General features: G+C 46.4%; 1 protein-coding gene across 5 annotated transcripts in view; it reads left to right on the top strand.

Moving 5' to 3' along the window:
* The window catches only part of SLC36A4 (solute carrier family 36 member 4), a 100,589-nt gene that overhangs the window by 63,783 nt on the left and 17,530 nt on the right, over positions 1 to 19,276 (top strand). The window contains exon 11 of one of the 5 annotated variants that reach the window (XR_008330104.1): positions 8,218 to 8,397. The exons of the other annotated variants lie outside the window; for them this stretch is intronic. The gene's annotated coding sequence lies outside the window, so the exon portion shown is untranslated. The remainder of the gene's footprint in view (positions 1 to 8,217; positions 8,398 to 19,276) is intronic. 5 annotated transcript variants of the gene reach the window in all.

The following is a 19,276-nucleotide window of genomic DNA, read 5'->3' as shown; positions in this document are numbered from 1 at the left end:
CATTCCCCAACATGGTGCCCTCCAGCTTATTTTGGACAAGAACTCACATCAGCCCCATGCAACACAGAGTTGTAATGCAATATCTGGAAGGCACCAGATATTTTATTTGCTTTTAATCAGTAAGTTTTTTCATATATAAATGGGTGTCTGGGCATCCCTTGTACAGTGGTACCTCAGGTTACAGACGCTTCAGGTTACAGACGCTTCAGGTTACAGACTCCGCTAACCTGGAAGTAGTACCTCGAGTTAAGAAATTTACTTCAGGATGAGAACAGAAATCGTGCAGCGGCGGCAGCAGGAGGCCTCATTAGCTAAAGTGGTACTTCAGGTTAAGAACAGTTTCAGGTTAAGAACGGACCTCCCGAACGAATTTAGTTCTTAACCCGAGGTACCACTGTACTTAAACCTATAAATCTTACTATGAACTATGGCAGAATTTTTATTTTATTTTTACTGCTGGAGTGGCAAACTTGAGGTTTCATTTATTAAAAGGCTTGGGATATGGATGTACCGGTAAATAGGAACCGGTATGCATTGAGGCTTCAGTTTGAAGTCCTTGAGAGAACTTAATTCATCTGTGCAACAGTGGGAGGCAACTATGAACTGTCAATGGAACTGCTCATTTTTGACGGCTCATTTTATGCTGGCATCTGTAATAGGAATAGAATTCATTTAGTTTACAGATGAATGACCTAAAGAAAAGAATGTTGAGCAGAAAGGGTGTAAAGACCTTTCAGAACTTAAATAATTACAGTGTGGGTAGAGAATTTGTGAAAGATTTGTTTTGAGACCAAACTAGATGTAGATTTTCTCAAATAGTTTGGTGGAGTCTATGTGTTGTTGTTGTTAATTTATACACCGCCCATCTGGCTGGGTTTCCCCAGCTACTCTGGGTGGCTCCCAACAGAATATTAAAAACATGATAAAACACAAACATTTAAAACTTCCCTAAACAGGGCTGCCTTCAGATGTCTTCTAAAAGTCAGGTAGTTGTTTATTTCCTTGACATCTGATGGGAATCCGTTCCACAGGGCGGGTGCCACTACCGAGAAGGCCCTCTGCCTGGTTCCCTGTAACTTGGCTTCTCGCAGCGAGGGAACCGCCAGAAGACTCTCGGAGCTGGACCTCAGTGTCTGGGCTGAATGATGGGGTGGAGAAGCTCCTTCAGGTATATAGGATCGAGGCCGTTTCGGGCTTTAAAGGTCAGCACCAACACTTTGAATAATAATAAAAAATAAAAAATAACATAATAATTAATAATAATTAATTACTAAAATAATAAAAATAATAAAAATAGAATAATATATATCATAATATATAAATTATTATTATATAAATTATTATTATTATTACTACTACTACTACTATTTATTATTATAGTATACCGAGCCCCAGCCCCAGACAAATCTAGTCTGTGAGATAGGGAAAGAAGGTTTTAACTCTCTACTGCTATGTTACCGTTCAGAACTGGAGCCTCCCAAACCTAACTGTTTGCAACTAGAGGAAAGCTTCTAGAGGTTTTTAGGTTAGATGGCTTTGCATTATAATACCTCACGTAAGGGATACTGCAGAACAAAAATCCAAAAAGCCACAGTTCCGTGCAGCCTTGCTTGGGAATAATTGCTGTGGAACTTGGCCAAACTTGAGTCTGAGCAAACACCCCCGGATTTATGTGGTGATAGAGAGAGGAGCATTTTCAAGCATAACTTCAGACAAGTGCACTTATTTGCAGCTTGGTGGGTCATAGCTCAGTGGTGGCACTTGCATTCAGAAGTTCCCAGGTTCAGTCCCTGGCTTCTCCAGGTAAGACTGAGTTGAGTGGACTTGACTTGAAACCCTAAGGGAGCTGCTTGCAGAAAACTATAGGTAAAGGTAAAGGGACCCCTGACCATTAGGTCCAGTCGTGACCGACTCTGGGGTTGCGGCGCTCATCTTGCTTTATTGGCCGAGGAAGCCTGCGTACAGTTTCTGGGTCATGTGGCCGGCATGACTAAGCCGCTTCTGGCAAACCAGAGCAGCGCATGGAAACACCATTTACCTTCCCGCCGGAGCGGTACCTATTTATCTACTTGCACTTTGACATGCTTTCAAACTGCTAGCTTGGCAGGAGCAGGGACCGAGCAACGGGAGCTCACCCCATCGTGGGGATTCGAACCGCCGACCTTCTGATCAGCAAGTCCTAGGCTCTGTGGTTTAACCCACAGCGCCACCCGCGTCCCTTACAGAAAACAATACTTGACGTAGATAGACCAGTGGTTTGACTTGGAATGAGGCAACTTCCCGTGTTGCTAGTGAATCTCTCACTGAATAAGTTGTGTTAAGTTCTGAAAAACGCCCATAGTTGGCAACGAGGGCCTTCAACTTTGATACAAGGCAGTCTTTTGTCCAGTTTCATGGATTTAATTTATTGAGCCAGCTAGAATCTTCTGGAAGTTGGCTGGATTAGAAAGACACCTGTGAGGCTTGGACTTTGTCCCTCCTTCCCCATCTGATTTTTCTAATCTCTTCCTGCTTTAGATACTTCTATTCCCTCTCTCCCGCACTATAGTTTCTTCTGACTCCCTGCCAAATTCTTCTTCGGATTGGTGGTTATCTTAGGTTAGCATGCAAGAAGGCTGTGGATTAGTCCTCCGTGCTTATGCAGATAAAAACCTCGTCAACTTGAGTATTGCTTGCTCTTATACTTTGCATATGCAGAATAACCAAGGCTTGCAGCTGAAGAGAGTTGTCCACGTGAGTCTTCAGAGGGTGGTAAAAGCCAGCTTTTATTCACACACGACACACACAGCCCCCAAACAGTTTCCCGCCGCCTGCACTGGACCTTAAACTGCCTGTGGATCTCCTAGTTTCATAGCACTGCTTTTGTCACGTGGCAGCACACTGGATTTTATAAGAGGCATGTGAAATTAGGGTTGTTTTGGCTGAAGAGTTTCCTTCTTCCATTTGTGCTGGAACCTCGTGGTCCAGCGGGATTGACAGAAGGCTCAGGAGAGACAGAAAAGATGCACAATATCACACAAGACTTGCGCACTGGGTCCGGTGCCATAAGTGGATGACTCTTACCTTTGTATTGTAGGCCACTTCCCAGCCAATGCACACACTCTTTTCTCTATCCAAGTAAGCATGAAGCATTATAATAGTGCAAGGGCCATTCAACCCAGGCAAAAGCACTCAGGGGGGAACTAGAGTAAGCCACTGTGAGGGGTTTGGCCTGCAGAGAGTCCCGAGAGCCTGATAGATTGCCTGGAGGGCACATTTGCCATGGGCTTCCCCATCTCTGGTATAGTGGTACCTTGGGTTACATACACTTCAGGTTACATACGCTTCAGGTTACAGACTCTGCTAACCCAGAAATATTACCTCGGGTTAAGAACTTTGCTTCAGGATGAGAACAGAAATTGTGCTCTGGCGGCACGGCGGCAACGGGAGACCCCATTAGCTAAAGTGGCACCTCAGGTTAAGAACAGTTTCAGGTTAAGAATGGACCTCTGGAACGAATTAAGTACTTAACCCGAGGTACCACTGTATAGTGTTTTAGCATACCTCTCTCATCCTTCTGCACACAGAAGAAAGCAAACTACTTTGCTGGAGAATGGTTTGTGGAAATGGCATGTGTAATGTGACAAATAATAATATTATAATAATAATAATTTATTATTTGTACCCTGCCCATTTGGCTGGGCTTCCCCAGCCACTCTGCGCGGCTTCCAGCAAAGACCAAAAATACACTAAAATGTCACACATTAAAAACTTCCCTGAACAGGGGTGCCTTCAGATGTCTTCTGAATGTCAGGTAGTTGTTTATCTCTTTGACATCTGATGGGAGGGCGTTCCACAGGGCGGGCACCACTACCGAGAAGGCCCTCTGCCTGGTTCCCTGTAGCTTTGCTTCTCACAATGAGGGAACCGCCAAAAGGCCCTCGGCGCTGGACCTCAGTGTCCGGGCAGAACGATGAGGGTGGAGACGCTCCTTCAGGTTTACTGGGCCGAGGCCGTTTAGGGCTTTAAAGGTCAACACCAACACTTTGAATTGTGCTCTTCACCAGGAACTCACTGGCGCTGGGATAGCTAAGTCGGTAGAGCATGAGGCTCTTAATCTCAGCGTTGTGGGTTTGAGTCCCACATAGGGCAAAAGATTCCTGCCTTTTGGGGTGGATTGGGGGCTTGGACTAGATGACCCTAATGGTCCCATCCGACTCCACGATTCTATGAACCCAGAACAAACCCCCTAACCTAAGCAGGGGTTCTTGATCTTTCCAGTATCTAAGACTTCCATATTGACTCGTCTGGTGGCATACTCCTGCAGTAGTTGCCCTGGAGCATGCTTCGGTCTCACGTTGGTTGTTGGGAAAGCGGCTTGCAGATATTAAATCAAATCGGATCAAGCATGAAAGTGAGGCGAGAGAGGAATTGATAATTAGCACAAGGTCTGCCATGGCAGATGACCCCTTCTTTTAAGTCAAACTGTTGTTGATCTATGGCAAATCCCCCAGCGGTGTATCTACAAGAGGAATCCATTCTGCCTTTCTTCTGCCCTGAATATTTCAAGGGTGATCGATCTGTGGTTTGGAAAAGTGTCCTTTTGCACAGGAATCTGCCATGCATAGAACCAGGAGTTTCTCGGCTCTTTTAGCTGGCTGGTGAAAGGTCATATTGGACCAAATCCAGGATAATCTTATCTGCCACTAAGCCATAAAAGTAAAGGTAAAGGGACCCCTGACCATTAGGTCCAGTCATGACCGACTCTTGGGTTGCGGCGCTCATCTCGCTTTATTGGCCGAGGGAGCCAGTGTACAGTTTCCAGGTCATGTGGCCAGCATGACTAAGCCACTTCTGGCGAACCAGAGCAGCGCACAGAAACACTGTTTACCTTCCCCCCGGAGCGGTACCTATTTATCTACTTGCACTTTGACGTGCTTTCAAACTGCTAAGTTGGCAGGAGCTGGGACCGAGCAACGGGAGCTCACCCCGTTGCGGGGATTCGAACCGCCGACCTTCTGATTGGCAAGTCCTAGGCTCTGTGGTTTAACCCACAGCGCCACCCGCGTCCCCCACTAAGCCATAAACTTCCACAATTGTAAGAGTAGGAGACTAAGCGCCTGAAGACCACCAGAGTCCCCCAATACTCAGTTTGAAAATCCATGGCTCCAAAGCCCTTTGGACTTCTAGTTTCCTGGTTTACTTTTCCTGCTTGGTGCTATAAATCTCTCAGAACTGTAGATTATGTTCCGAACCGCTGAGGACGAAGAAGTCATTGTGACTCTCAGCTGTATTAAGGGCAGTTTTAATTATTCGACATTCAACTTAACCACCATTTGATTACACAGTATTTATCTCTTGAGCCTGCTTTTTAATGCCGTCTCTCGCCAGACATTCTGCTGTGTGAAATAGCAGAAATTTACAACGTAATTGCATGGTTTTGTTTTCTCCAGCGCAAATTCCTATGCTTTAATGGCAGTTCAGCAATGCCGAACTCCACACTCATTTCCCCCTATTGTACACTTTCTTTCTGCTTCTTTTGGCAGGTTATCCTTGGAAAAAGGGTGGTTGGTGTTTTTTTTTAAGGTGTCTTGATTCAAACCTCAATTGGAATCTATGCAAGATTCTACGGAGAAGGGTCTTCTGTACCCTATAGGGATCTGCCAACAAATCTAGTTGTCTCAGCTGTTGCACCTCCTATAAACCTCTAGTCTCTTGAGTTTAAACCTGGGGTGGCATATAGGTACTGTGCAGAGAACCAAACTGTGGCTTTTGAGTTACTGGTCTACAGCCTTTAGTCATTAATGGGCAGAGCAATTTATGATTCAGATTCAATTCAGGGAGAAAATCCATCCAATAAACATTAGGGCTAGTTGGCTAAATTAGTCCTATTTGGGCCAGCGAGGGGACCAAGGGAGAATTAACTGTGGGATCCCAGAGTGGGTAATCTTCATAAAAAGGGGAGGGGGAGGGAAGGAAGGGTAATAAAAGATCAGACTAAGTTCAAATTGAAAGCCAGGCGGAATAGCTCTGTCTTACAGGCCCTGCGGAAGGAGGTTAAATCCTGCAGGGCCCTGGTCTCATGGGACAGAGCATTCCACCAGGTCGGAGCCATCACTGAGAAGGCCCTGGCCCTGGTGGAGGATAATCTGACTTTCTTAGGGCCTGGGACCTCTAAACTATGATTATTCATGGACCTTAAGGTTCTCTGCAGGGCGTACCAGGAGAGGCGGTCTCTGGCCAGCACAATTGGCAGGGTGGTGGATGCTGCAGTGGCAATGCCACTCCACCTAGATCTCCTGCTGCAGGCCAGTGGCTAGGATGACAGCCTAAGGTGCCAGGAGTGTTTTTAAAAAGTTGTCAATTAAACGCACAGAGCCGAGATGCCTCCACGCCCAGCTTGGTTTTTCTCTTTGATTTAATAAGTGCCTTTCTCATGGAATGCCGGCTGCCGCAGAAAAGTTAGCTAGCTCGACTTAATGATATGCTCCCTCTAACATTTCCTGCAACAGATGCATGTGTAGGAATAATGCTTTTGTCTTTTGGGAGCGTTAGCGATTGCGAGCACACTGCTTTGGGTGGCTCATCCCAGGACTTAATTTGGATTTGGATTCCTCCTCCCATGTTTATATTAGCCTTGCAGGGGAGAGAAGTCAGCCTGCGGAGAAGCTGTTTAAAGAAGATAATGTATTAGGCCAAAGCTTGAAGATACCTTAAGGGTTGTACCTATTCTCTTGGCAGTTCTTTCAGCTGTTCCCTCGTCCTCCTTCTCCCTGCACTTCTCTCAGAATGCTTTCGATGGCCTCCAATACCATATTTTGATTTGTTTAAAAAATGTATTCAACTTGCGATTTGGCTGGTTGTGGTTTGGACATTTCTGATAGGGGTGCACTTAATAGCTGATGCAGAAAAGTTGCAGTGGAACTTTTAATACTTAAAAAAGAAGAAGTTTTCAGCAGTGTGTGAAGCGTATTTGGAAAGCTGAGTGACCAACAGTTAAGTTCACTGAAGTCTTAGTAAGGGGTCTGCAAATGCACTTGTCACTTGACCACTGGTCCTTACTACAAAGATGCTCAGTTCCAGACGTGCGAGAGGAACCACAAGGTCTTGCTTGAAGCTTGTACGAAACCTCGCAGAGTCTCAAGAACCAGTGAGACATCTTGTTGGTTTTAAAGCGTTCTTCAGCTGAAAACGTGGCTGAAGATCAGCACAAAACATGACAATCCCTGCCCATAGACTAAAAGCCACAATACAGAAGGGAAAGGGGGATGAGGAGGAAAGAAGAAGATGAGTTAAGCTCAGACACCGTTTCTTCAAAGTTAAACATAATGGCAAGCTAGAATGGAAATTGGGTAGGGAGAGGAGAAGAAGAAGAGTTTGGATTTGATATCCCGTTTTATCACTACCCTAAGGAGTCTCAAAGCGGCTAACATTCTCCTTTCCCTTCCTCCCCCACAACAAACACTCTGTGAGGTGAGTGGGGCTGAGAGACTTCAGAGAAGTGTGACTAGCCGAAGGTCACCCAGCAGCTGCATGTGGAGGAGCGGGGAATCGAGCTCGGTTCACCAGATTATGAGTCCACCGCTCTTAACCACTACGCCACACTGGAGACAAACAAAGCTGGTGTCCCTCAGCAGAGCGGATGGAGTGTACGTAACTGCTGTACTGTATTAATCTATGATTTGGCTTAGTATGGGGCCATGGTTTAGCATTCTCCAGATTAACCACAAGCTGTAACCAAGGTTTGTCCAAGGTTTGGGGTAAGCTGAACCAGTGAATCATGAGCCCAAAATAAGCACAGAGGAGCCAAGCAGCCATGTTCTCCTGCCCTGGAGCCTGCCTGTCTGCTTGCACATTCACACAAAACAGTGTGAATTTGGCTTAGCATGCCATGTGAACCAGGCCATGACTCTTACCGGGATTTCAAATGGACCATCTGTGCATCATGTGCTTGGCTATCTGCTTTTCAGTTTTAAAAAATATGCATTAGTTTGCAAACTCCCCTTGTGAAGGAGTTAAGCATTTTCATGCTTAATTTTCTGCATGTGAGAAAAGGCTTACAGTGAAGCATCATGTATGGGGTGCCTTTTATTATTAATGCCCAGAAGCTGAATTTTCGTTGGATGCACATTAAAATGAGTTGTTTGTGCCTTACCAGTTATGGTTGGATTGGCTTTTCCTTGAGGGGCCCAGACTGTATAATTACTCTCTTAGTTAAAATTTTAATGTTGTCAACAGGCGATGTAGAGGAAAAGGGATGTAGCAACCTCACTGTATAGAAACTCTCCAAGCTAATTTATTATTTGGCACGGCTGGCGGCATACAAATCGAAACTTCAGGAAAAGTCCTCAAAGGAGGACTGCAAACCGGCTCATTGAATGCGTCATGTTTAAAGCTCTAGAGGACTCATCAGTATGGGTAAGAAGCAGTTCTAATTTGGTGTGAGTTTGATCTCGTTGCAGCATTTCAGTGGCTTTAAACACACACAGACGCCATCAGTTATTTCACCAAAAACCCAGGCGTTCAGAGTGCTTTATTGCCAGGTGTTGATAGTTCAGTTTTGCTTGGTATGGGGCCTTGGAGTACTCTAAGCAGATTTAGATCCTACGTCTGTCATCCTCTCTAGGGGCAGTAATAAGAATGGGGAGTTTCTTAGCCAAATGCAGGAAAAATATGTACCGTATTTTTCGCTCTATTGGACGCACCGGACCACAGGATGCACCTAGTTTTTAGAGGGGGAAGTCAAGGAAAAAAATATTATCCCCCCCCCCCAGCCCCAAAGAGCAACGGACAGGCTGCGCGCTTCCTCTTTAGCCTTAGCAGCATCTTTAGCCTTGCACAACGGGATGGATCGTGCCCGCTGTCCACCGGGGCTGGACTAGATGACTCCTGGGGTTCCCTTCCAACCCTGTTATTCTGTGACCTCGGAAGTTGTTGGGGGTCTCCACCACTGGAGGCTTTTAAGCAGCGGTTGCGGGACCATCTGCCTGGCGTTCTTTAGCTGTGATTCCTACGTTGTGAGGGGGCTGGGCTAGATGACCCTCGGGTGGCCCTCCCAACTCTATACAGTCCTACACTTCTGCGGCAGGAGATCCACAGCCACTTCACACAATGCCCACTCCCAATTTTCATTGGAGAGACATGTGGCTTCACTGTCTAGGTAGGTACCCCCCTACCTGCCACTCTTCCCTCACCCCACTTAAGCCGAGGGAATTCCTGCCCAGAGAAGCTCCCAGGTGAGGCAAGGGTTAAGATCTACCTCTGGTAAATGGCTTTGTATCCTCCCTCTTTCCCTTTTCTCTTCTTCTTCTATGCTAGTTCCTTCTCTTGTGTTTAGTTTACTGGTAATCTGTTTTTATTGTATACTAAAATAAAAGCTGCAAAGTTTCCTTTTTTATAACATTCCCCCCCTCCAAACTAAAACGTTAATCTAGATAAAAACACTGATACAGAGGAAAATAAGGGGGTGGAGAAAGGACGAAAAAAGAAAAAGAGGTAGAGATAGAAAGATTTTTAAAAAGTTGGCTTCTTTAGCCTTGTGCAGCCTCCCGCGGCTGGAGAGGCGTGCTAGGAAAAGGGGAAGCACGGGCAGCGAGCGGGATGGATCGCGCTGGCTGCCCGGGGTTCCTCTTTAGCCTTGCGTAGCCTCCCGTGGCTGGAGAGGCACGCACGGCTAAAGAGGAAGCCCGGGCAGCAAGCAGGATGGATCGCGCTGGCTGCCCGGGCTTCCTCTTTAGCCTTGAATGAGAAGTTTTCTCATTCAACTTGTGCTGTTTACCCTCTTTTTAAAAAAGAAAGAAAGCCAATCAAGTCTAGCTTTCACATTTCCTCTACACAACAGTCATACAGGGGCTGTGTTCACATGCCACAGTAAACCGCAGGTCACATCAAACCGCTTTGAAGGGCAAAGGGCAAGTAGATAAATAGGTACCGCTCCGGCGGGAAGGTAATCGGCGTTTCCGTGCGCTGCTCTGGTTTGCCAGAAGCGGCTTAGTCATTCTGGCCACATGACCCGGAAGCTGTCTGCAGACAAACACCGGCTCCCTCGGCCTATAGAGTGAGATGAGCGCGCAACCCCAGAGTCGGTCACAACTGGACCTAATAGTCAGGGATCCTTTACCTTACCTTAACTTTAACCTTGGTTTAAGGAGCCATTTGGCACCTAGCTTATATATATGAGTTTCTAACACTGATTAGTCTGCAGCAGAGGAATACCTTTCTCACCATCTCTCACCTATGATGATGTGTACTGGATCTGATCTGGGACTCTTCTGCACGTGGAGCATGTCCTCTGCACTGAGCGATGCAACTGAGTGTTGTGTGTGACCCCCCAGGGTCCAGGCAGAGAGTCTTTCCCATCGCCTGCTGCTTGGAAGGTTTTAACTGGAAATACCAGGGATTTGGCCTGGGACTTTGTGCCTACAAAAGCACCTGCTGTGTCACTGAGCTGTGGCCCTTTTGCCTCTCTTGCTAAGAGGCCTTGGTGTTTTCTGAGCAATAACTTAGCAGCTCGGCTGGTGCCGTAACGAGACGTTCTGTTTGTGCAGCACCTTGGGTTTCCAAAAAGCTACATTTATCATTTAGTGCAGAGATGCTCTGCCAACCCTTGAAACAGCTTCTTTTCTTTTCCTTTTTCAAAAAAACATTGTTTATTCACAGCATTCTCTATATTGTTTCTACCATGCAGCTGTTGCGTGGAAATGCAGTATTCCAAAAAAGAGGAAGAAAAGCCCAGGCACAACTGGAAACTCCTCAACATGCTGATTATGGCTTGTTGAGCAATTGAGGCTGGTCCTCTATACTTAACTAAAATATACGGAGCGGTTTCCAGATATAGAGATGCCCAGTAGCATCAATTAAGCTCCGGAGGAGGGTGGGCTGTAGTTTCTCTGTTGTCTGTTCATGGTGTGTGTGGGGGGGGGGGATTGTTGGTTTCTCCAATGCAGGTGTAACATCTCAATTCAGCTGCAAGCTTGGCTTTTGTGTCAGGAGATTGTTCTCAGGTTGGCGAAGTGGCGACGTTTTGGGTCTTTTCCAGTGCGGCCCCCGAAAAGAGTCCCCGCCATGTACAGTTATAGACCACCGCTGAGTTGAAAAGTGGAATAAACTCCCCACCTCTCTCAGCATTGTAACAGCAATATTGAAACTGATTTCAGATGCATGTGGTGGTCCAATAATGGAAGTAAAGGCTGTGTGTGTGTGTGTGTGTGTGTGTATGCGCACCATATACTAACTAGTTTGGTACAGTTAAAAGGTAAAGGGACCCCTGACCACTAGGTCCAGTTGTGGCCGACTCTGGGGTTGCGGCGCTCATCTCGCTTTATTGGCTGAGGGAGCCAGCGTACAGCTTCCGGGTCATGTGGCCAGCATGACTATGCCACTTCTGGCGAACCAGAGCAGCACACGGAAACGCCGTTTACCTTCCCGCCGGAGCAGTACCTATTTATCTACTTGCACTTCTGCTTTCGAATTGCTAGGTTGGCAGGAGCAGGGACTGAGCAACAGGAGCTCACCCCGTCATGGGGATTTGAACCGCCGACCTTCTGATCGGCAAGTCCTAGGCTCTGTGGTTTAACCCACAGCGCCACCCACGTCCCTTGGTACAGTTAATTCACTGTTAATAGAGTTGAGTTGAAAGGGACCCCGAGGGTCATGAACTTCTAACATGCCACCTTTCCTTCCCTCTAAACCAGTGTTTCCCAAACTTTGGTTTCCAGCTGTTCTTGGACTACAATTCCCATCATCCCTAGCTAGCAAGTCAGGGGTGATGGTAGTCTGAAAACAGCTGAAGGCCTAAGTTTGGGAGACACTGTTCTAAAGTAAAACGTCCCCAACGCTGCAGCCGTTCCCCATAGGGGAGTTGCTCCATTCCTTTGATCATTTCGGTTGCCCTTTCTTGACCTTTCCCAACTCTGCAGTATTCTTTTGGAGGTGAGGTGACCGGAACTCTACACAGTTATTCCCATTGCAGTCTCGCCATAGATTTGGGTTAATGGTATTATGACATCTGGAGAGTTTTATTTCTGATCACGCCGCTGATTTTCCCTACTGTGGCATCCTTAGGAAAGGCCAGGGAGCAGCATGGCATCATTAGCAGAGTGGGGAGAGATGAAGAACAGAATGGGGCATTATCAGAGACTGGCCGGACGCTGGGGAGGGGTGGCTGGAATCTGGGCACCGGGAGAAATGGGGGTTGGAGGCTGACTTGGAAGAAGGGATCAGCGAAATGGGGAAACTTGTAACAACTGGGAGACGAGAGCCAGAGGCAGGAGAAGGTGCAGGATTGGGGAGTGAAGAACAGGTGAGGGAGGAGGGAGGGAGAGGCCAGGTTAGTGTGCAATCTAGGGCTTCCATGCCTCCTCCTGCTGCCCTCACTGCCCTTACCTCTCCTGCTCCACTGTCTCCCAGGACCAGTAGAGGACTGAAGTGAGAGGAGCAGAAGGTTACACGCAGGCCTAGTCTTCATCTGCTTGCATGCAGCTCAGGTGGGAGAGATACCTAAGCTAAGGTTAGGGGCGGAGCCTCTCTGTTGCAGCAACAGCCTCATTGGGTGCACACCCAAGAGTAGCTGACAGATGTGGAACTTAATGGGCATGCCTCTTCCTAACTTGTAAGTGTCCTTTTGACAAGAGTTAATTCCGTGCCTGCCAGCATCTGCGGGGAAAGGGTCTGGCTGGCTGGCAGCAACCCTGAACTGGAACACACTCTGCACTGCAGCATTTTCTTACAGGTTCCACTTTAAAAAAAGAAATGGGGGAAAAAAACTTACTTGCTGTTTTGTAGCACCAAACAAAAGATCCTGTCAGCTTTTGCTTTTGTTCGCGTCTTAGGTGAAACTCTAAATGAGTGATCAGCTCCTGTTTGTTTCAATTTTCAGTTTCAGTTTGAAACACTTAGAGCTATATAAATACTGCTCTCCAGAGAGTTAAGAAATGCCTTCGTTGCATAGCTGAAGCTCTTAAATGTTTCAGGGGAGAGGGGGAGAGAAGGCGCACCTCTAAGTATTCGTCACCGCTTTTGAATGCGTCTCATAATCTGCAATTCCGGGCAATGCTCTTGAGACATAATCAACTTAGGCTTTCTAATGTATCTGGGAGAATTCTTGCAAATGTACTGTGACTTGCTTGTCTTTTAGTCGGCGCTTCACATCTTCCAGTGGGGGTGAAATGTTGCTGCCAAATACCCAGATTGGTGCCTTTCTCCTTTTTGCAGCCTCTGCATTTATGCAACTTCACACTTCTGGCTTTCTCTGCAAGTTGATGTGAGCAAGCTATGTGCAACTACTTAGCTGAACTGGCTTGCTTCAGGAAGCCATAGTTCAGATGAACCACAGTTTAGGAGTTTGGACCTAACACTAAACTGTGGATAAACAAAAATGGAAGCCAATAACTTCCAGTCTCCTCTTAATGGCCATGCCGGGGGGGGGGTAGGGAAGTTGGTGCAATGGGGGGTTTATTTTTAATTTTTAAAGAATATGGGGAAATACTGAAGAGAGAGAAACTTAAATCTCAGCAGAAACACAGGAGATGATACAATCTTCTAGAGCCACGGACTCTTTGACAACCTGTCGGGAAGCTTCATATCGCTGCCTCTGCAACTCCCCCTCAGACACTCCCTCCTTGCTCCTTTTTTTTAATTGCATATTGCCGCAGGAGGAAATTAAACCTTGTCTTGATTCTGTTCGCTTATACACTTGCACTGGGAACCTCAGCTGAACTGCGGCAAAGAATCTCGAGCAAGAAAGTTAGCTGAACTTCCTGCATCAAAGACCTGGACTATGTGAGCGAGGGATCACGTGGTAAAATGTTTCCTGAACTGTTCCGCTTCTGATGGCAAGGGGGAGATGGCATGATCGAACTGCTGTTCCTTGCCCATGGAAAACTAGGTGCCAAGGAAAGGACTGTAGCCTAGCTTACTCCTGCTGAAGAGGTAACAGGGCTTAGTGAGCAGGAAGAGGCTGTGGCAGAGAACAGTCTAGAACCAGAGGCAAAAGAAGAGGCTTGACAGGAGAGGGAGGCAAGAGGTAGAGTTGAGTTGAGCTGGTGAGGAAGCCAGGCTGTCTCCCCTTCCTGCTGCAACAAGCGCTGCCACCACCATCTTGGTCTCCCAGGACCAGGAGAGGTATGAAGAGGGCGGAGCAAAGATAGGCAAGACCTCAGATTGCTTGTGAAGGAACAGGATGAGGAGGTTGGTTAGGCTGAGAAGCAGTGACTGGGCCAAGTTCACTCAGTGAGCTTCATTCTAGAGTGGGAATTTGAACCCTGGATTCCCACATCCTGGGCCAACACCCTAACCACTACACCACACTGGCTCTCATTTTTGGATGTTGCTACCCAAAATTATGGTGCTGGAGGAGACTCTTGAGAGTCTGATGGACTGCAAGAAGATCAAACCTCTCCATTCTTAAGGAAATCAGCCCTGACTGCTCACTGGAAGGACAGATCCTGAAGCTGAGGCTCCAATACTTTGGCCACCTCATGAGAAGAGAAGTCTCCCTGGAAAAGACCCTGATGTTGGGAAAGATGGAGGGCACAATGAGAAGGGGACGACAGAGGATGAGATGGTTGGACAGTGTTCTTGAAGCTACCAGCATGAGTTTGACCAAACTGCGGGAGGCAGTAGAAGACAGGAGTGCCTGGCGTGCTCTGGTCCATGGGGTCACGAAGAGCCGGACACAACTAAACGACTAAACAACAACAACAACAACAACCCAAAAGTGATATTAATAAGCTGGACACGAAGTTCAGAGGATTCTAAAGGATCTAGAAAAATAAATTGTTAGCCTGAAATCCTGTGAGGATAGGTTTATTGCCTAGAGAAAATATCAATTAGGGGTGGGCTTCGGGGGAATGATAAAATGTGCTTATGGATATTTAAATATTTAACACGGGGATTTAAATGATTTAGAAATTAGGAAATTAGCTGTTTAGAAGTCTCTCAAAGAAGAATTGAAAATGCCTCTGCCTATGTCCTCGAGGCGTAATAAAATGAAGGCAGAGTGATCTTTCTTCATTCCAGATCATTTCTACCCTGCTCACATTCAAGGGTCTAGGTCAACTTGCAACTGCTAATTTAAAAACTACCAGCAACCGTGTAATATCACGTTAACAATATTCCCAAAAATTACATTAAAAATGCCTCGAAGCATTAAAATAAGCTTAGCGCAGTGCTCTGTAATAAGATATACAGGCCAGCTTGAAACTATTTCACTTACATAATAATGAATGGAGTTAAACATAGAAGAAAGCTTCCTCATTTGTGTCTTACCTTGGAATTAACCATGCCTTAAATCCGCCTTCCCCAGCCCATTTTGCGCCAGATGTTTTGAACCCAAAGTCCCACGATCCCCATCCAGCACAACTAGTGGTCCTAGACAGCGGAAATGGGCATCCAGAACATCTGGAGAGCACCAGCTTGGGAAGGGTGGCCATAAACAGACAGAGATGCCTAGGAAACAGGACAGCGTCGGGTCTCTTTGTCTGGAGGGTTGAGGATAAGGCTGAATAGGGGTCTTCTGGCAGTTCTATACATGGGGGTCCCTTTTTCAGGTTTAGACCAGAAGGCCCATGTATTGCTCAACTCAGATTCCATCATGGCATGAAGCCTGGCGTTGTATTCAGCTAACGTTTACTCAGACTAGACTCGATTAATTTAATTGCCATGGCTAACTTCAGTGCATTCATTTCAGTAGGTCTGCTCTGAATAAAAGTTAATTTGTAAACACCGTTCTCTCCCCCACCCTTCTCTCTTTGTAGCTGTATTTTCCAGTTTTCCTTGCTGACCAACCAAGAGATTACCCTCACCTTCTGTTTTTGCTGGAGAGAAAAATTTCAGTGAAAAGGCCACTGTCGGCCGATCCCAGGCACTCTGTTACCTTTGTAGCTTTACTTTACATAGTCCACGTCCACTGGCACACAGCTATTGGGGTGGTGGTCCTAGGTAGTAGCACATTGATTATTAACTAAATTGGAGAAATTTTATGGTTTGTGCATGATTAGTTTCTGGGCCCAATTAAAGGTGCTAGTTTTGACCTACAAAGCATTAAATGACTCCAGACTGCAATACTTTAAGGACCACCTCTCCCCATATTCACTGACCTGGTCCCTGTGATCACCATCTGAGGCCTTTTTTTGTGGGCCTCCACCACACGAGATGGCAACACGAGAAAGGGCCTTTTCTGTGGTGGCTCCCCGCTTGTGGAATGCTCTCTCCAGGGCGGCATGCCTGACACTTTCACTACATATCTTTAGGCACCTGGCAGAAATGTTTCTCTATAACCAGGCCTTTGGCTGATTAAACCATCCATGCTCTTTTAATTGTGTCTGTGGGAGCGGTGTTAATGGTTTGTTTTTGCTTCATTATGTAGTTTGCGTTCTCATTTTGCATTTTTATGACGTGAGCCTTCAGATGAAGGGCAGTATACAAATCTAATGATTAATAACAACAGCTGATAATAATTTGTGCTCTGTGTTTTAACATGAGATAGTTCTGATGACCATTATAAAGGTACTGACCGTCTGGTAGCACGCTGATTATTGATGTATCTGCTGAGATGGTAAGGTAAAGGTAAAGGGACCCCTGACCATTAGGTCCAGTCGTGACTGACTCTGGAGTTGCGGCGCTCATCTCGCTTTATTGGCCGAGGGAGCCGGCGTACAGCTTCCAGGTCATGTGGCCAGCATGACTAAGCCACTTCTGGCAAACCAGAGCAGCGCACGGAAATGCCGTTTACCTTCCCACCAGAGTGGTACCTATTTATCTACTTGCACTTTGACATGCTTTCAAATTGTTAGGTTGGCAGGAGCAGGGACTGAGCAATGGGAGCTCACCCCGTCACGGGGATTCGAACCGCCGACCTTCTGATCGGCAAGTCCTAGGCTCTGTGGTTTAACCCACAGCGCCACCCACATCCCTTTGCTGAGATGGTGGTGTTGTGTTATCTGGAATGCTACGCAGTTGGTGTGCCAGAGGGTTTAAGAGTGTTGTGTGCCTCTTAATACCCATGATTGCAGAGCTACACACTTCACCTAAGTGTGGGTACAAAGTTAATCTTGCCTTTAAATAATTGAGGAACTGGGAGTCAGCAGTTCTTTAAATACTCCCCTATCCTCTTTGTGGAGGGCAGGAGGGACGTGTAGCTTTCCCCTTGTCCAGCATGAGTGTGTACACAGCTGAGTGGACTGGCAAGGGAATCCAAAGAGATGTGAGGTTACACAGAGGACAGCAGGGGTGTTCGAAAATAACCACAACAGCTTATTAAAGTCTAGCTTCAACAAACAAGGTTACCCAAGAAAGCTGCAGAGACCTTATGGATTTTGTTACATTTACTGCTTCAGATAATCTATTTTTGTAGTAAGCTATTTATACAACAACCATTGTAAGCTAATACAGTGGGAAGCCAAAAATATGAACTGACTCGCGCTGGAAGCTTTTCGTCCTCTTCCACGCAGGGGGAGAGTGCTTTACTCTCAAGTTTCTCATGGAGAATGGTTTTTTTCCATACTGAAAATAATCTCATTCAGTGTTGGATTGTGCTTGCTTTCCATAGTGAGGGGGCCAGAAGAATGGTGTACGTGGTAGAGAACCTGCTTTCGATGGTTCAATCCTTGGCATCTCCAGTTGGGCTAGGAAAATACCAAGCTAGATGGAAAAATGGTCTTCCATAATATGAGGCAGTTTCCTAGATTGTCTGTCTTTTGCCGACGCAAAAGAATTCATACAGATAGCTCAACTGGCTAGAGCATGAGACCCCTTAATTTCAGGGTTGTAGGTTCGAGGCCCATGTTGGGTGAAATATTCCTACCTTGCAGGGGGTTGGGCTAGATGACCCTTGTGGCCCCTACTAACTCTGCAGTTCTATGGTGCTGTAGTAAGGGAGCTCTCCTGCCAAATTAGGTGGTTCTAGAAGAGCATTTGTTCGCCATTCCATTCCAGAGGCTTTCCTGCTTTTCAGGAGCTGAGGTCTGTAAGACAGAGTTGTTCCGCCTGGCTTTGGCTTGGAGTCAATTTGATTCCCTCCCCCTCTTTCTTTTTCCTTTCTCCTCCTGTGATGAGGCTGCATTTTAGTGTTTTAATGTTGTATTTTAATCTTGTTTTTAAGTTGTATTCATTCAACTTGTTTTTATTATTGCTTGTTAGCCACCCTGAGCCCGGACTTGGCTGGGGAGGGTGGGGTATAAATAAAATTTATTATTATTATTATTATTATTATTATTATTATTATTATTATGCAACAATTTGCAGCTGCAAGGGCCCTTGCTCTACATTGCTGGGAGAGAAGATGAAAAGGTGCACCTAGAGAACACTACCCTGGAGTGCCGGTGTGCAAAGCTTCCCCAAGTCCATGGTCGTTTTTTAAAACACTTGCTAGCAGAAGACTGGGAGGCTCGGGAGATGTTTTGGGTGCTCAGATCACCATGGAAGCTTCTTTCTTGCCTGGGAGCTTTCCAAGGTCCTGAACCTGTGCTTCCTATTTGGACTTGCTTCTAGGAACCTGGTTTTAGCAGTCCATTAGTTGCTACTCAGTCCTGAGCCATGCGTAGCTACAGCCCGATGCCCTGTAGTTCCCTGGGTGGCCAGCCCAAGGCCATGCATGTAATACACTTGTTTGAATTTCTATCAAGACAGCAACATGCCTTGTGTTGGAAAGTGTGCATGAAAGGCACAAGCCAGATTAATTCATAGTCGTTACTGTGCAGTGTTGACAGTATCATACCCGTGCAGAGTAATGTGTGTCTCATGCCATAGCAATTTTCTGAGTCAGGGCATAAACGATAGCAAGCCACTAAAAATGGATTGCCATTCTGTAATCTGGAAGAATCAAGTTCTTGTTATAGCTCCACGCTGCTCTGGATCGCTAGCAGGGTTTTAGGGTTAATTCCCAAGTGAAGTTAAAGACCAATATGTTGTGTCTTGTAGTACAGAAGCTTAAAAAAACATTTCCCCTACTTTTGTATTTTGTTGGTGGCATGCTTCAGGTGGTGAAGAAGATGGCATGAAAGACAATAAATGTAAGACGTACCTTGCCATGACCAAATCAAGAAACAGTTTCTCGCTTAAGTGGCCTGTCATAGACCATTTTTGCTGTGGCCTAGCCAGGTTGGAAGAGGGTGATGTGTCAAAGGTTTTCCCAGTGAGATGCAAGGCCGAGTAGGCATTTGAACAGAGGTCTAATTACCCAATCCAGTGGGACAGTGGCAGCAAACATGATGTACCCCCAATGCTGATGGACTCTCTAGCCCCAGCCAGCCTGGTCAGTGGTTGGGATAATGGAAATTCTGGTCCAGTACCGCTCACA

Source organism: Podarcis raffonei, chromosome 4, assembly GCF_027172205.1.
Source record: "Podarcis raffonei isolate rPodRaf1 chromosome 4, rPodRaf1.pri, whole genome shotgun sequence".
Taxonomy (NCBI): Eukaryota; Metazoa; Chordata; class Lepidosauria; order Squamata; family Lacertidae; genus Podarcis; species Podarcis raffonei.
This window is presented reverse-complemented; position numbering and strand designations above follow the sequence as displayed.